Raw genomic sequence first — 16,219 nt, forward strand, 5'->3', positions numbered from 1 at the left:
TGTTGAACACGTTTAACAGTGTTGGACAATTTTAGTTTTTACAGTTTTTAATTAGATTTATGGAATTTCAAATTCAAACGGTATAAATTATCAGAAAAATTGTTCTTAAGACAAAGGTTCGATTTTCTGTTAATGAGTGGATACAGACATTTTATATATTGAATACCCTGTATGTAATTTTTGAAAGTTCATTTTTTATCTAGCATGAGCCCTAGATACTTAACTTCATCTGAACAATTTATTGAAATCCCTCTCATCGTGATGTCTTGGAGGTTTCAAATAAAGAGCTTTTGGTTTATATTATTAGTTGAGTTTTTGGAAGCATTAGGAGAAATCTTGAATTTTTGCAAGTATGAAGAAAAAACATCCAAACTCTTTTGCAATTTACTACAGATGACACTTTGGCGGAGAGGCCTGTGTCATCCGCAAAAAAGGATTTTTGACATCCCTGAGGTAACTCAGGTAAGTCAGATGTGAAAATATTGTATAATATTGGTCCCACAATACTGCTTTGAGAAACATCAGCTCTTACAGGAAGTCTTTCAGACCTGAACTGCCCATAACTGCATAACAGTCACATTCGACATTTTTGACAAATTGGAGTTAATACCGTGGAGAGTCATCAAATGATAAATACTTTCGATCAACTTACTGAAATCTGTGAGATTGTTGTAGAAAATTCGAAAAAAATACCAAGTTGTTTTGTCACATTGGTAATTATAACCGCATAACAGTCACATTGGGATTATAAATGAGCCTCATAATGTAATAGCAGTGAAATTTCTATCAGAATTATTTTCTGGCTATTGATCTAGTATGCGATATAAGTTGTACAAAATATCAGCCTCAAATAAGCACTTTTGAGTGCCTGGTAATTTTTGAAAATTTTAGTTTTCTCCAATACTGCCATAAAATGCGAACTTCTATTGCCATTTACTCAATGCCTACTTTTGTCGAATGTTACAAATATGCAGTTATGGGTAGTGAAGTTCTGATAATTAACCTAAAGTGTACGATTTGACACATAACTTTGAATTATTCTAACAAAGTATGTTGGAAAACTAAGGTTTTTATGCCAAACACTGTCAACGGCTGGCTGCTTGGGCACGTCAGGAGTTAATCATCAATATTAACCTCCTTTTCCCGAGCAGCCTAGATAGCCGCGTAGTGTCGGTAGCGGTTGTTTCAACTGGCTAAGAATTAACACTACGGATTGCCTGTTCCGGTGGTAAAAGTCCACCTCACAGGTGACCCCTAATTTATGGTGTGATGCGTACCGTGCCTAAGAATGAATGGTTAGGGGGGTCTAAATAAAACCTAACCGCAAACGGAGCCTGTGGGGTACCAGGGCGCCCTCCACAGTATTGAGTCCTTCCTGTGCTACCCGGAGCAATGGTGCAGGTGACCTTGTGTTTCTCCGAGATAATCGGCTGCCCTTCTTCAGTCTCTATCTTGAGGCTTAATAAGGGTGGGATTATGAATATGTTGTTAATTTAAATTATCACCTATATGGATTCGCATTATGCGTTTTACACAGTGTATTCTGTGCTCTTTCGCCTTTGGCGACTTTAAATAGATACCGATCTGGTTTTTTCGTTGCTGGTCTTTTTCGTGCTGAGATTGCAAAAAGCTTAATCCTGCCTAGTTTGGGTAGTGGCTACGGTTAGGTTAGCTCAGATCAATCTTCAGCATAAAAGAACAGCAACGATCAATCTTTGCAGACTCATGCAAAATGGTGCAGCCCAAGTGGCGCTAGTTCAAGAACCCTACTTTCGTAGAGGGAACTTCTATCTAGGTAACCTTGTGGACCCAGTTTTTGCTACTTTTAGCAAGCTTGAAATGGCAAACTCGCGCTCCATGCCCCGCGCATGCGTGCTCGTTAATAAAGCAATCGTTGCTACACTCATTTCTGAGTTAACTACCAGAGATGTATGTGCTGTCACAATCGATGTTTCTGTTGGTGACCTCAACAGGAAATACGTCTATTGTTCGGTATATTTACCACATGATGAACCATCCCCAACGGATGACTTCAAACGAGTTGTCGTACACTGCGTAACAAAAGGCCTTCCGCTGATTGTGGGCAGTGATGCCAATGCTCATCACATCATCTGGGGCAGCTCGGATATCAATTTGAGAGGCTCCAGTCTGATGGAATACTTAAGTAGTACAGACCTTGGATTACTTAACATAGGCAATCGCCCAACCTTCATGGTTTCTAATAGAGAAGAAGTGTTAGACATAACGCTCTGCTCGAATAGAATCAGTCACGAGTTGACGAATTGGCATGTATCAGATGAGGAATCATTATCTGATCATCGCTACATCTTCTTTGAACATTCAAATGTAACTGCGCAGACTTTGCGTTTTAGGAATCCCCGGTCAACAAACTGGGAACTCTACATTGAATTGGTTGCGACCAAATTTCATGGATATTCTCCGTCCATTGAAAATCCAAGTGATCTGGATGATGCCGTTGATACTACAACATCCTACATTATGGAAGCTTTTGAAGAAGCATGTCCTCTGCGGTCTGTAAAGACTACAAGAGGGACCCCATGGTGGAATTCCGATCTGACTAGACTCAGGAAACAATGTAGAAGGAGTTGGAACAGACGCCGTTCAGCTGGATCAGAGTCGTTCAAGTCAGCTCGCAAGGCTTACAAGAAGGCTCTTCGTTCTGCTGAACGATCCGGCTGGAAAAACCTTTGTACAAATGTTTCCAGTTTGAGTGAAGTCAGTCGGTTGAACAAAATTCTTGCAAAATCTAAGGATTTCCAAGTGAACGAAATTCGCTTACCTAATGGTGACTTTACTTCTTCCGATGAAGAAGTTTTAGAATGTTTATTCAATACACACTTCCCCGGATGTGTGGACATAGCATCTACGGATGAATCAAATGTCTTTTCATGTAGTTACGAGTCTCTGGCCTCGGCTCGCAGTATCGTAACTACTGAATCGATTCAATGGGCACTTAATAGTTTTGCTCCTTTCAAATCTCCAGGAGCGGATGGGATTTATCCTGTTCTGCTCCAAAAGGGATTTGAGTTTATCAAACATGTTTTGAAAAAGCTACTTGTAAGCAGTTTTGCTACCGGGTACATTCCCAAATCCTGGCGTGATATTACTGTAAAGTTTATCCCAAAAGGAGGACGTGCGTCGTATGAGGAAGCGAAGAGTTTTAGACCAATCAGTCTGACCTCTTTTCTTCTGAAATGTCTGGAACGGATTATCGATCATCACATCCGTGATGTTTATTTGGCAAACATGCCTCTTCATGTGAATCAACATGCTTACCAATCTGGAAAGTCCACTGTGACTCTTTTACACAAAGTTGTATACGATATCGAGAAAGCATTCGCTCAGAAGCAATCGTGCTTGGGTGTTTTCTTGGATATTGAGGGTGCCTTTGATAACGTGTCTTTCGATGCCATATTGGAAGCCGCACGAAACCATGGGCTACCTACAATGATTACCAATTGGATTCATCAAATGCTCAAAAACCGACATCTCTTCTCGACATTGCGTCAATCAGCGATTCGAAAATTGAGTGTTTGCGGATGCCCCCAAGGGGGAGTCTTGTCACCACTTTTGTGGAATCTCGTAGCAGATACGCTATTGAGGCAACTCAATAATTGCGGTTTTCCAACTTATGGATTTGCCGACGACTATCTAGCTCTGATAGTTGGTATGTGCATAAGCACCCTATTCGACCTGATGCAAAGTGCTCTTCAGGTAGTCGAGAGTTGGTGTCGCCAATATGGCCTTTCGGTTAACCCGAATAAAACATCTATTGTTCTTTTTACGGAAAGACGAAACCGCGATGGAATTCGACCTTTACGTCTTTTTGGCACTGAGATTAATGTGACTGATCAAGTAAAGTATGTCGGAGTCATTCTAGATTCCAAACTTTCATGGACACCTCACATTGATTTCTGAGTCAAAAAAGCTTGCATGGCCTTCGGTCAATGCCGGCGAACCTTTGGTAAAACTTGGGGCCTCAAACCCAAATATATCAAATGGATTTACACAACAGTTGTTCGACCAATATTGGCATATGGATGTCTTGTGTGGTGGCAAAAGGGCGAAGTGAGAACAATCCAATCAAAATTGGGCCATCTCCAAAGGATGTGCTTGATGGCGATGTCTGGTGCGTTCTCTACAACTCCCACAGCAGCGCTCGAGGCCCTTTTCGACGTTGCGCCACTACACATATATCTTAAACAAGAAGCACTTTCTTGCTCTTACCGTTTATGGGTACTGGATCTACTGGAGAAAAATCCAGTGAATCGTAGATCTACACACACTTCGTTGTTTCCACTTTTGGTGAATTGGGACAAAATTGTCCTTGCTCCAAGTGATCTCACAATTGCTTGTAACTTTCCTTACAGGACATTTACCACACAATTCCCTTCACGGGAAGAGTGGACGTCTGGCTATTTGGAAAGAAGTATATCAAACAATATAGTATGTTACACTGATGGCTCCCTTCTTGAAGGTAGAGCTGGTGCAGGAGTATATTCTCGTGAGCTAAGGCTGAATCAGTTTTACTCACTTGGTAGAAACTGCACCGTTTTTCAGGCGGAAATATTTGCTCTTATGTGTGGAGTGCAATCAGCACTTCAACAGCGCGTAATGGGTAAAGTCATATACTTCTGTTCAGATAGTCAGGCTGCTATAAAAGCTCTCGCTTCGGCCAACTCAAGGTCGAAGCTTGTTATCGCATGTCGAACTCAAATTGAGGAACTGAATTCAGTCAACTCTGTAAACCTTGTATGGGTACCTGGCCATTCTTCCATCGCTGGAAATGAATTGGCTGATGAGCTAGCTCGCGATGGAGCATCGCATGACTTCATTGGCCCTGAGCCGGCTATTCCAATTTCGAAGTGCTGGGTGAAGCTTCAGATAAACTCTTGGGCGGCAACTCAGCACAAGCAATATTGGAATAGTTTGGAGTCGTGTCGTCAAACAAAACTGTATATTACTGAGCCATCTCCAAAGGTGGCGAAGTATTTAACAAATCTGTCAAAGCAGAATTGCAGTCTCTTGGACAGAGCGTTGACAGGCCACTGCCGACTCAACTATCACATGGCAAATATTCAGCGTGCTGACTCATTTGTGTGTGATAGTTGTGACTCCGATTATGGAACTTCGTATCACCTGATATGTAACTGTCCAGTTTTTGCGCAAATGCGATTCCAATTACTTGGTAAACACTTATTAAGTGAAACTGAATACAGAAGCCTGAATCTTCAGGACATCCTGTTATTCTTAACCCGCTGTGGTAATGAGCTATAGGCTCTCTTTACGCTCACGCGTTTTGCAGTGCCCTTTTTAGGGCGCTGTTCGAACCCATTGTGGTATGGAGCTACATGCTCTCATTTCGCTTATGCGATCTTCCCTCTTCAAGGGACCCACTCCTATTTCCTCCCATCTTTCCCTTCCCTTTCCTCTCCCATCGGGTAGATGATGAAATAGGCTCAAATATGGCGATGGCACAAATCTCCCAACTGGTGGGGAACGTGCCTTTGGAGCCGGCCTTCTGATACCTGATACCTGATGTTACAAATATGCAGTTATGGGTAGTGAAGTTCTGATAATTAACCTAAAGTGTACGATTTGACACATAACTTTGAATTATTCTAACAAAGTATGTTGGAAAACTAAGGTTTTTATGCCAAACACTGTCAAATGCTTTTTCCATTTCTAGAAGAGCAAAACCAGTAGAATGTCTTTCAGATTTGTTGGAACGGATCAAATTTGTTACACGTAAAAGTTGAGGAGTGGTCGGAATCCGAACTGTTCATTGTCAAAAATGGATTTTTTTGTTGATGTAAACCGTCATTCTGTTCAAAATGTTCTCAAGATGTTTACTGATGGAAGAAAGCCAGCTGATTGCACGATAGCTGGTAGATTCTGCAGGATTTTTGTCAGGTTTTAAAATTGGTACAACCTGTGATATCCTGTCTATTACAGGAACTAAACTGCGGGTTTTTGCACTACAAGCACCATTTCAGTGACCGACTATCTCACGCACTCGTCCGACTTCCTCTCTCTCCACCCATAGCCTGCTGCACACGCATACACTCTAATATTGGGATACCACACAACCTTGGCATTTTCCCATTTGTCAAGAAAATACGCCAACTAAGAACATTTGTTAAATATTTCAAGCAAAAATGATAAGCTACTTTCTGGAAGTCTCTTGATGAGGATGTAGAAAATTCCATCATCACCAGGGGCTTCCATATTTTTGAATTTTTAATAAAAGTTCTCACTTCCTCCGAATCAGTCTCCCAGGATTTTTCGAAAACGTTATCTTGATTGATAATGTTTTTGACGACCTGAGTAACTAGATTTTCTTATGAGCGCTTCCAAACTACATAGCAAGTTTTTGAGCTTTTTCGCAATTAGTTGGTAATAATTTGTTTTGTTCTTTCAATGTCGAAATTGGTTTCTGAGGTTTAAAAAAAAAATTACAGCGAAACCTCCATGAGTCGATGTTCCATGACTCGTTATCGACTCATGGAACTATACTGCCCATAACTGCATAACAGTCACATTCGACATTTTTGACAAATTGGAGTTAATACCATGGAGAGTCATCAAATGATGAGTACTTTCGATCTACTTACTGAAATCTGTGAGATTGTTCTAGAAAATACGAAAAAAATACCAAGTTGTTTTGTCACATTGGTAATTATAACCGCATAACAGTCACATTGAGATTATAAATGAGCCTCGTAATGTAGTAGCAATGGCATTTCTATCAGAATTATTTTCTGACTATTCACCTAGTATGCGATATGAGTTGTACAAAATATCAGCCTCAAATAAGCACTTTTGAGTTCCTGGTAATTTTTAGAAATTTTAGTTTCCTCCCATACTGCCAAAAAATGCACACTTGGTACTCCATTTACTCAATGCCTACTTTTGTCGAATGTTACAAATATGCAGTTATGGGCAGTATACTAGAAACAAAATTTTATGGTTACCGTTTTGAGTCATATTACGGACAGCTTCTAATTTCGGACACTCAACTTTGTATGGGAAACATTTCACATGAAACATTTCAATTTTTTCCGTTCAAAAGTTCACTATTTCGAGGCTCGTTTTAATAAGCTATTCCCATAAATATCTATGCAAATTTATAATGCCCAACTGCCTTAGACCTCTCTTTAGTGGTTTAATGATTTTAAATGATGATTTGATTTTTCTATTAATGATTTTCATGAGATGTCCGGAATTCGAATCAAAGTGTCCGGATTATGAGGCAAAAGTGAGGAAGCGTCCGGAATAAAAATCATCAAAAGGCCATACATTTCTATTTATTTAAAATTATTCAAGATGCGAAAGCGTATTCTTTACCCACCATTCGAAAGTTAAGGGTTTCTGGCGCTCGATGCGCTGAGGAATTATACAGAATTTTTTATTTTGTATGCGCTATGCTGCGTTATACTTCCCCGAGGCCTTAAGTGTCCGTAATATAAATCAAAACGGTACTATGGTACGATGGTCCCTTGAAACAGCTTTCCGAAGGATTGCTCCATGACTCGATATTTCCATGAGTCGATGGACTCTTCAATACACTATGGGCAATCAGGTGACCAATAATCGAAAAAAATGACTCGTTCTGATAGGGATTTCATGTACATCATTCCATAGTAAACACTTCTATTAAGATATTCCAGAAATATCAGGGCAAGATCTTTTATATTTTAATTGATACAGTATTTCAAAGTTAGAGATTTTAAGAAAAATTAAGAATTCAGTGCAACCTTGTGTTTGAATACAATATACTGCAAATTCGTAATCAAGGATGGAAATCTAGTGATCATGACAAAACACATGATGCATCGCGGTTGTTCTTTATCCTGCGATCAAAGCAACAACGATTAACCTTTTGTCGTCAAGTTATCATAACAAACTTTGCTCGGCGAATAATGCATCGTATTGCGTGCATGTCAGCGATTAATTGTTCGCGAATCAAAGTTCTATCATTTTGAGGATTTTTCCACTTTTACTAAATGATTTACCTCTGGACATGTTGTTTGTGATTCTGAAACCGTTTGAACATTAGTTGAGCGAAAAATAGTAGCGCGAATCAAGTTGATCGCTACTAGTAACAACATCCGATAAACTCTTTGTCCAACGACAAACTGTGCATCGGATGCATCATGTATCCTTTCCACGCACGCGTAGTGAGCTGTTGAAATCATGCTGCTGCAAGACCGACGGCCCTCTTAGACCGTTCAAATACTGTGTTGTTTGTCGCTAGAGACGATTTTTTTTCATCCTTGATCGTAATATTTTATACAGAACCTATACACTGTCCGAAAGTTTATCAAAAAGCTATTTTAGAAAAATAAAATGAAATAAAAATTCGTACTTTAGATCGGAAAAATGCGGGAAGTGCACAGAAAAAATATTTGATTTTATATTGAAAATTTTCACATCCCACACTTTTTTGTCCCAAGTTGTTCCAGGCTAAAATTTATTTCCAAGGGTACTTTCAGATGTAAACTAAAGGTTCGCAAAGAATTTAGCTGCACAAAATTGCACTTTTTTTAACATTTCGGTCGTCGCGCGAATTTTTGTAACGCGAGTAGTCGCGCGTTTTACTTTGTACAACACCCTTGGTTTTGCGAAAGAAAGATGACGTCTTCGGCAAAATTGTTCAGTAGCTCATTATTTGAGCCATGAAATTCGGGAGCTCGCTAGTGAGCATGAAACTTTTGTTTTGCGGATCTCAGGGTCCTGACCACTTAGAGAGATGGCGTCTTCGGCAAAGTTGTTCGGTAACCCAAGGACTATCATTGTTTGAGCTAATTGATTCAAAATTTCGCCACCAGGCAGCGCTAGTGAGCATAAACTATTTGTTTCGCAAATATTTCAGGAGCCTGATTACTTAGAAAGATGGCGTCTTCGGCAGAGTTGTTCAGTAGCTCAAATGCTTTCTTTGTTTAATCCTTAAAGTTCGAGATTTTGTAAAATAATGATAATCCCTGAGCTTCTGAACAACTTTGCCGAAGGTGCCTGTCTAAAAAGTCAAAATCCTGCAGTATCCGTAAAACAAAAATTTCATGCTCACTAGCGCCGCCTGGTGGCAAAATATCTTATTTTTTGATTCAAATAATGATAGCCCTTGAGCCACTGAACTACTTTGCCGAAGACTCAGGTTCCTGAGATATCTGCAAACAAAAGTTTCATGCTCACTAGTGCCGCCTAGTTGCAACATGTTGAATTAACTAGCTTGAACAATGATAGTCCTTAACATACTAAACAACTTTGTCGAAGACACCATCTTTCTAAATGGACTGGCTCCTGAGATATCAGCAAAACAAAAGTAAAACTTCCATGCCCTCTAGTGCCACCTAGCGGTCAAATTCCGAATTAAATTAGGTTCCATCAGATAGCGCTTCAACTTCAGAACAACTTTACTGAGGACCCCAAGTTTCTATATTATCTGGATTTTGAGATATAACGATTTGAAACTGTGGTTTCCTTGAACCGTATATAGTTCGTTCATTATTATGCGACTTCCATGTACATTTGGTGATTTTACCGTATTATAAAGGGCCATACTGTAAATAAAAACTGTCGAGTATTGTTTTTAAGAAGATTCTTGAGGAATACATTTTGGTTTGGTGTAGATAGATAACTTTGTTGCAAAATGATAGCATATAAATCACAACTGTTGTACAAAGTACAACAGCGCGATAGCCCGAAGGTTAATATAGGGCTTTTTGAATTTTTCCAATATTTTCAACCATTTTCTATTAAAACAGCTGAAAAATAATTCACAGAATAACTAAATATCGTTAAATTATTCATATAATCAATAATATGTAAGTCCTAATATTTATAATGGTTTGTACAACGCTAATCGCATAAATGGCTTATATGCGTCATAAGTAACAAAACGGTAGTGCTTCGTGAAGCCCAAGCAGGACAGTTTTTACATTCAGAAATGGAATAGTGAAAAGTGAAAAATGAAAAAGTGATTTATTTGATTTGTGTCCTTTTTGGCTGCCCTAAGTTCACCGAACCATCAGGAAGTGACAGGCAGCACATAAATTTAGAGAATCAATCCGGTGAGTTTGTTCCAGTATGATACTTTTTCTTTTGTGAGCCTTCCGAATCGTTTTTGTCCGCGTCGTGGAACTTCTGATCGTTTCTTGAACGGAAAATGTTATTTTCGGAGTTTGATAATTATGTTCAGATTGCGCATTCTGTCCGGGCGGGTGTTACGCAACTAACAATCGGTTGTGGATGCTTTTTAACCGTTCGATGACCCTGGAGGGATCGATTCTGCTTTTCGTATAATTTTGAGCAGAAAAACCGACTGTGTTATCCTAGGGCGTTTAGTTCGAACGCGCTTCCTTTCGTTTTTCGATTATCTAAAAATACAGTACAGTACTGTTTTTCAATAGGCGTGATTTTTTTTTACGCGTATCGTTATTTTATACAATCCGATGACCCTGGAGGGATCGGTTTTGCTTTTTACTGGTTATTGAGCAAAAATATTACTGCACAATCGACAAGCATTTCGCGAAATACTATTTATACTATAAATAAGCTATTGTTTTCTCTTTTGATTGCCGGCATTCAAAAGATTAATTTGAAAACGCTTAAACAACAAATATTTATGGTCTATCGCCAGCTTTCTAGGCGAATCCTGACAATATACCTTCCCCAACCTCCAACTCCGTAGCACTTATGAGGGTGTCGCTGAGTCGGTGGCCTCTCATTAAGTAAGTGCTACATCAACATTTCCTTCCTCTATCCCAAGTTACGGTAAAGATGGACGTGGCCGGGAATAGCGATATTCATGAAATTAAAACATTAAATTTGTATTACAAAACTTATAAATACGACATGAGATGGAAAAAATATTTTTGGTCGCCAGTTTGTATGGAATCCGCCCATAGTGCAATATCGACTCATGGAGGTTTCACTGTAGATAATTTTCAAAATGGCTTAGAGCCAGGGTCCAATTGAGAAATGTTATTTTCAAAAATTTTATTTCCTGATTGAAATAATAGTTTTTCAATTTATTTTTGCAGATTCTGCCATATCATTTCCATAGCAGGATCGCGAGTGCGTTAAAATGGCCTTCTCTTCACGTTTTTGAGTCGGATCAAGAATTTTAGATCATCGTCTATAATCTTACTTGATACTTGATTAGCTACAAACCGCTACGTTGAATCTACGCCGAATGGATAATTCTCCTCCACTGGACTCCTGAGCCAATCGATCGGAAAGTTAAGTGCTCTTAGGTCCTCTGCAAAAGGAACTGCAAAAAGCCATCACGTGCGTGTTCATAACGGCTAGCCCCGCGGCTACACCCACTCAGGGTCGGAACTCGCTTGCTTCGGGTGGACCCACTTACCTTATCACCGGAACCTAAGTGGACAACGGAAAGAAAAGGCAAACCCACTGCTTAGGGAAACCAAGGCGGTCTGCTTAAGAAATAAGTGGCACATTACTCAATTTATTTAAAAAAAAGTCTACATTGATATAGGAAAGATGTTCGTTGCGGTCGTGCAGCATATGGTGCCAGGTGACAAGAGAAAGAGAGGAGAAATTACCTGCCATGCGGGTTGACTTCCTGAGCATCCTTAGCGTGCGGACTTGGAAGTCGATCGGGATTACAGCCGATCGGGCGCGAAAAGTGGGTAGGATAGGTAGGACATGTACTACGCATAAAAACACGTGGGTAGGACAGTCTAGGGAATGTCCTACTCACGATTCTTAAAAAGCAAAAAAGCTTAAAAATAGAATTAAACTTTTTTTTCTTCTGTTTAACATACATACAAACATGATCAACGTCGTATTTATTCCGTACTTATCCTGGGACACTAACTATAAGAATTGACACAAGAAATTGCTTTAAACGTTAGAAGAACAAATGAAGCAGTCCTCTATCCTCTATCTTCTGAATGAATCAATGGATGGTTTCTTAGAAATATCTACGACCAACCCTGTATATAACCTTTGACAAATTGCCATGGGCATTCCTGGAAGCAATTCTTAAGCAGTTTCTGGAACATCCATAGTAATTTATCAAAAGATTCTTGAAGAGTATATGGATTAAGTAAGGGATATATGTTATATACAGCACGAGTGTGATGGAGCTAACGATTTCAGAACGTGCGATCACTCTTGATATAATTTGTCAAAGTAATGCTGAATCTCTTAACAATTTTCATGGGAATCCTCATAGAACTCCCAGAGCACACTCCTTAAAAGTTCTTCGCTGATTCAGAATTGTCGTAGAAGGTACTGGAAGTAGATTTTAATTAGTTCCTGAAAAATGATTTGATCATGTTCCGAGAAATGTTTTGTGGCATCATTCATAAAAATATTAAGAGCAGATTATGACGGTTTTCTGGAAGTTTGTTTTTGCAGAATTGTTGAAGAAATTCTAGTGATATATTTGATGGAATTTCTGCTCATTAATACATTTCTCAAAAATCGCCAGTTTCTTCTGAAAATTTTAGCTGGGTTACATCGGTGCAAACAAAAAAAAACTACACAAATTTACACAATTTTGCTTTTTAACAAATTTGTTATCTAGGAAATTATAATAGCGTTACTAGTTGTAAATACAAGCAGTTTGGTAAATTTTTGTCAAATTTGTTGAACGAAGTTGAGTTAAAATGGATATAAATCTCAAGGATATTCATATATTTTAATATGAATGATAACATAAGCTGATCTAATGAATGATCCTAGAGACTTGGTTCCTATTTTAATGCAAGTCTCTAGTCTATATTTTTAATGTAAGGGCTTCAAAGTATCTATTTTAACCAAAATTGTCTCTAAAGTTTCTACTTTCCTTATTCTGCATTGAATCCAGATTCAATATTGCACAGGCTCCAGAGAAACCTACAGAGACAACAGACAACGAGTTCAATAGGCTCCTCAAGAATTTCGTATCTGATTTTTCCAGAAAAAGCTTTAGGAATTATCATCAGGGATTTTATTTAAAATTCTTTCAGGGTCTCCTACAGGGATCTCTCCAGAAATTCTACTAAAGATTGTTCTACCAATTCTCCCAAAAATTCTTTCAGATATTTTTCAAATGATGCTCTAGAAAATTCCCATGTTATTTTATCCGGTACTACTTCGATTTTTTCCCAAAACTATCCTAGAATTTCCACCAGATATTTTTTTACTAATAATTCTTCAACCGAATTCCAGTAGTTTCTCTTGGAGATCTTCATAAGATTTCTACAAAGCTTCTCCCGAGAAAAACCTTAAAAGTTTATACAAGAGATTTTGAAAAAAAAAAATAACAGAGGGGATCCCAAAAAAACCTGCAAGGATTCCTCCTCTGTTCATGTAGATTCCCTCAAGAATTAATCTACGATTCCTCCCAGAAATCCAAAATTTCTTGAGGGGTTCTTCGCACAAATCTATTTTTTTCTAAAAATTTTCTCCAGCATTTCATCCAACTCCTGCAGTTTTTTCAAACATTTTTTAGAAAAATTCACGAAAAAATTCCATGCAATATTCAAAAGTTAATTTAAGTTTTCACACCAGTAAATACTAGGTACAACTTTTTTTTCAATAATTCATTCAACCATTCTTACGCACACTTCTATGGAGACTCTACCCAAAAATTTCGGTAATTTTTTTTAGAAAACCTGCGAAATACTATCCCAAGATACAATTGATGTTTTTCTCGATTATATTAACTGCCCATAAAGGCATAACTGTCCCATATTGAAATAGTAGGCATTGAGAAAATTGCGCTCGAAGTTTGAGTTCTGTATTCTCATACAAATGTTCATAATTTTCTAGTACATTTATGCATGCCATATTTATTGAGTACCACCGCAAAGTAAACTCATTTTGATTCTATTGATCAACATAAAATATAATCTTGAACACAACCCACGTGTTGCAATTGGTATTCGAGTTGGAAGTTCATATAGAGACTGTTATGCCTTTATTTTTCAATATGGGACTACACCAGCTTCATATTTTTCCGCAACTTTTCCGAACAAAGTGTGTTAATTTTTATATACATAGTAAAGTACATATTAAAACATGAATGTTGCGATGAAAAAAAGTGTTGGTTCGAAAATCCATATGGGACAGTTATGCTTTTATGGGCAGTTAAGGAGTGTATTAAAAAGTAGTCGCAAACATTCAAAACGGTATATCTCAGAGCATAGTTCATCTTTTTAAAAGGTTTTTTCACGCAAATCTTCATCATTTCATCAAATATTGAAGCAGCTAAAAAAATATTGAATAATATTCAGTCTTAATATAAATACAACAAGGTTTATAAAGCATGGAAAATAAAATCTTGCACAAAATTACATTTTTGAAGTGTCTTCTGAAGATTCGATGATTTGTATTGAACAAAATGGATATCAAACAAAATAGGATGAAAAGCTTATTCTATCGGAAAATATGTTTATTTCACACAGCACGTAACAAAGATATTCAAAAAAATAAATTATTGCTCTAAAAAAGCTCAATTATTGGAACAAGGTCGGTTTTAGAAAGTCACTTTTGTTTAATCAACTTTTGAAGCTCTGTCATCTACAGCGGCAATTATATAGAATAACATATTTTGCTTACATTACTTCATAAATATGCAAAGAAACTTTTCCAATCAAGAAACAATTTTTTATTCATGACAATCGTTCGATATTAGCATTAACGTGTAGAAAGAAAAAATCAAAAAACGAGGTCTTTAAAAATCGACTTTTTTCGATTTTTGTATTTGCTCTCAAATGCTTGTTAATGAATTTTTCAAACTATGTTATGTTATGTTATGATGTTATTCATTTTTTACACTATGTTATGAGAGTTGTGGCACTGAATATATTAGCATAAACAAAAATATTTTTTTTTTTCTAAAAAATTAACACATTTATTAACATATCAATTTTTTCAGAGGTGTGCAAGATTTTCATCGACATCTGTTAGTAATTTGCAAAATTATCATGCAAAATGCCACTTTATTGAAACAATATCACCACATCATCATTTTTAAATACATTGTAAAGCATTTCTGATCAAAACATTGTTTGTAGGTTGAGACTGTTTTGAAAGTTTGCGACTACTTTTCGATACACTCCTTAGCAAATTATCTAGGAAATCTTCTAACACTTGCTTAAGAGTTCAGGAGTTATTTCATAGTCCTTGTTGTCCTTGAGGGTGAATTTAAACGTCACACAAGTTTTATCAGAGGTTACTTTAAGATTTTCTTTAGAAATACCTCACGGATTTACTTTTCAGAAAAAATATCTTTGGCATTTCCCTGGAGACATTCCTGAAAAAAAAACTTTCAAGACTTGCTAGAGAAAATCTCAAAGAATTACTGAAGGAATTTCTGTAGAAACCTTAAAAGAAATCTCTGGAGCAATTTCTGAAGGTTTTTTTTTTCAGATAAATGCCTAGTTGAAATCTCATATAAATTCTGGAATACAATTTTATAGGAAATACCTAGAAATTTTAATTGAATTTTAGACGTTTTGACCGGATTTTTTTTCTGATGAATGGAAAAATCATCTGAAAATGTAATTAGAACGTTTGGAAAACCGAAGAGAATAGAAAAGAATAGAATCCTCACCACAAAACCGATCAAATACTGTAACTTTCAATTTCTAGTCTAGGATTCCATAGGGTTAAAATTTGTATTGTGCACAAAATATTTGCCAACGCTTGTCCTACCCATGGTTTCGAACGTGGACGCGCCTCTGCATGCCTTGGACATGGTGTTTTCCTGAGGTCGCTCGGGGTACTTGCTTCTCATTCTGGGTTCGATAGTTGCAGAAGATTTCCAGGGTTGTGGCCTTCCCGTCGACGTCCCTAACGCTCGCAGACGAAGAGGTAACCCATCGGATGTTGAGCGGCGACAAGCGGGGCAAGCCCACGGAGCTCACCGTCACTCTCACCTCCAAAACGGTCGTTATCGTACCTTCGTAGCATGTGGAGCAGCAATGGCGTTACTCGCTGACCAGCACCGTTGGGATCGCCGACCTTCCTTCTGTTGGAACCCTCCGTGTACCACCGTCGGGGCTTCTCTTCCGGTGGTGGGAATCGGGATGAATCCCTGATTTTCCTAATTTTCCTTATTGATTCACTATGGATTGTGACCGGACTCGGCAGGGGTCTTCACTCGAACTCTCGGACGCTTCCACTGGCTTCTCCCATCTGGACACTTTGACCGAATCACGCTCTATCTCGGCATAAA

At 38.0% G+C, this 16,219-nt stretch overlaps 1 protein-coding gene across 2 annotated transcripts in view; it reads left to right on the forward strand.

Annotated features, from left to right (window-relative positions):
* Nucleotides 1–16,219, forward strand: part of LOC5577573 — a 1,170,395-nt gene that overhangs the window by 700,255 nt on the left and 453,921 nt on the right. The window lies entirely within an intron of this gene.

The sequence above is a fragment of the Aedes aegypti genome, chromosome 2, assembly GCF_002204515.2.
Source record: "Aedes aegypti strain LVP_AGWG chromosome 2, AaegL5.0 Primary Assembly, whole genome shotgun sequence".
Taxonomy (NCBI): domain Eukaryota; kingdom Metazoa; phylum Arthropoda; class Insecta; order Diptera; family Culicidae; genus Aedes; species Aedes aegypti.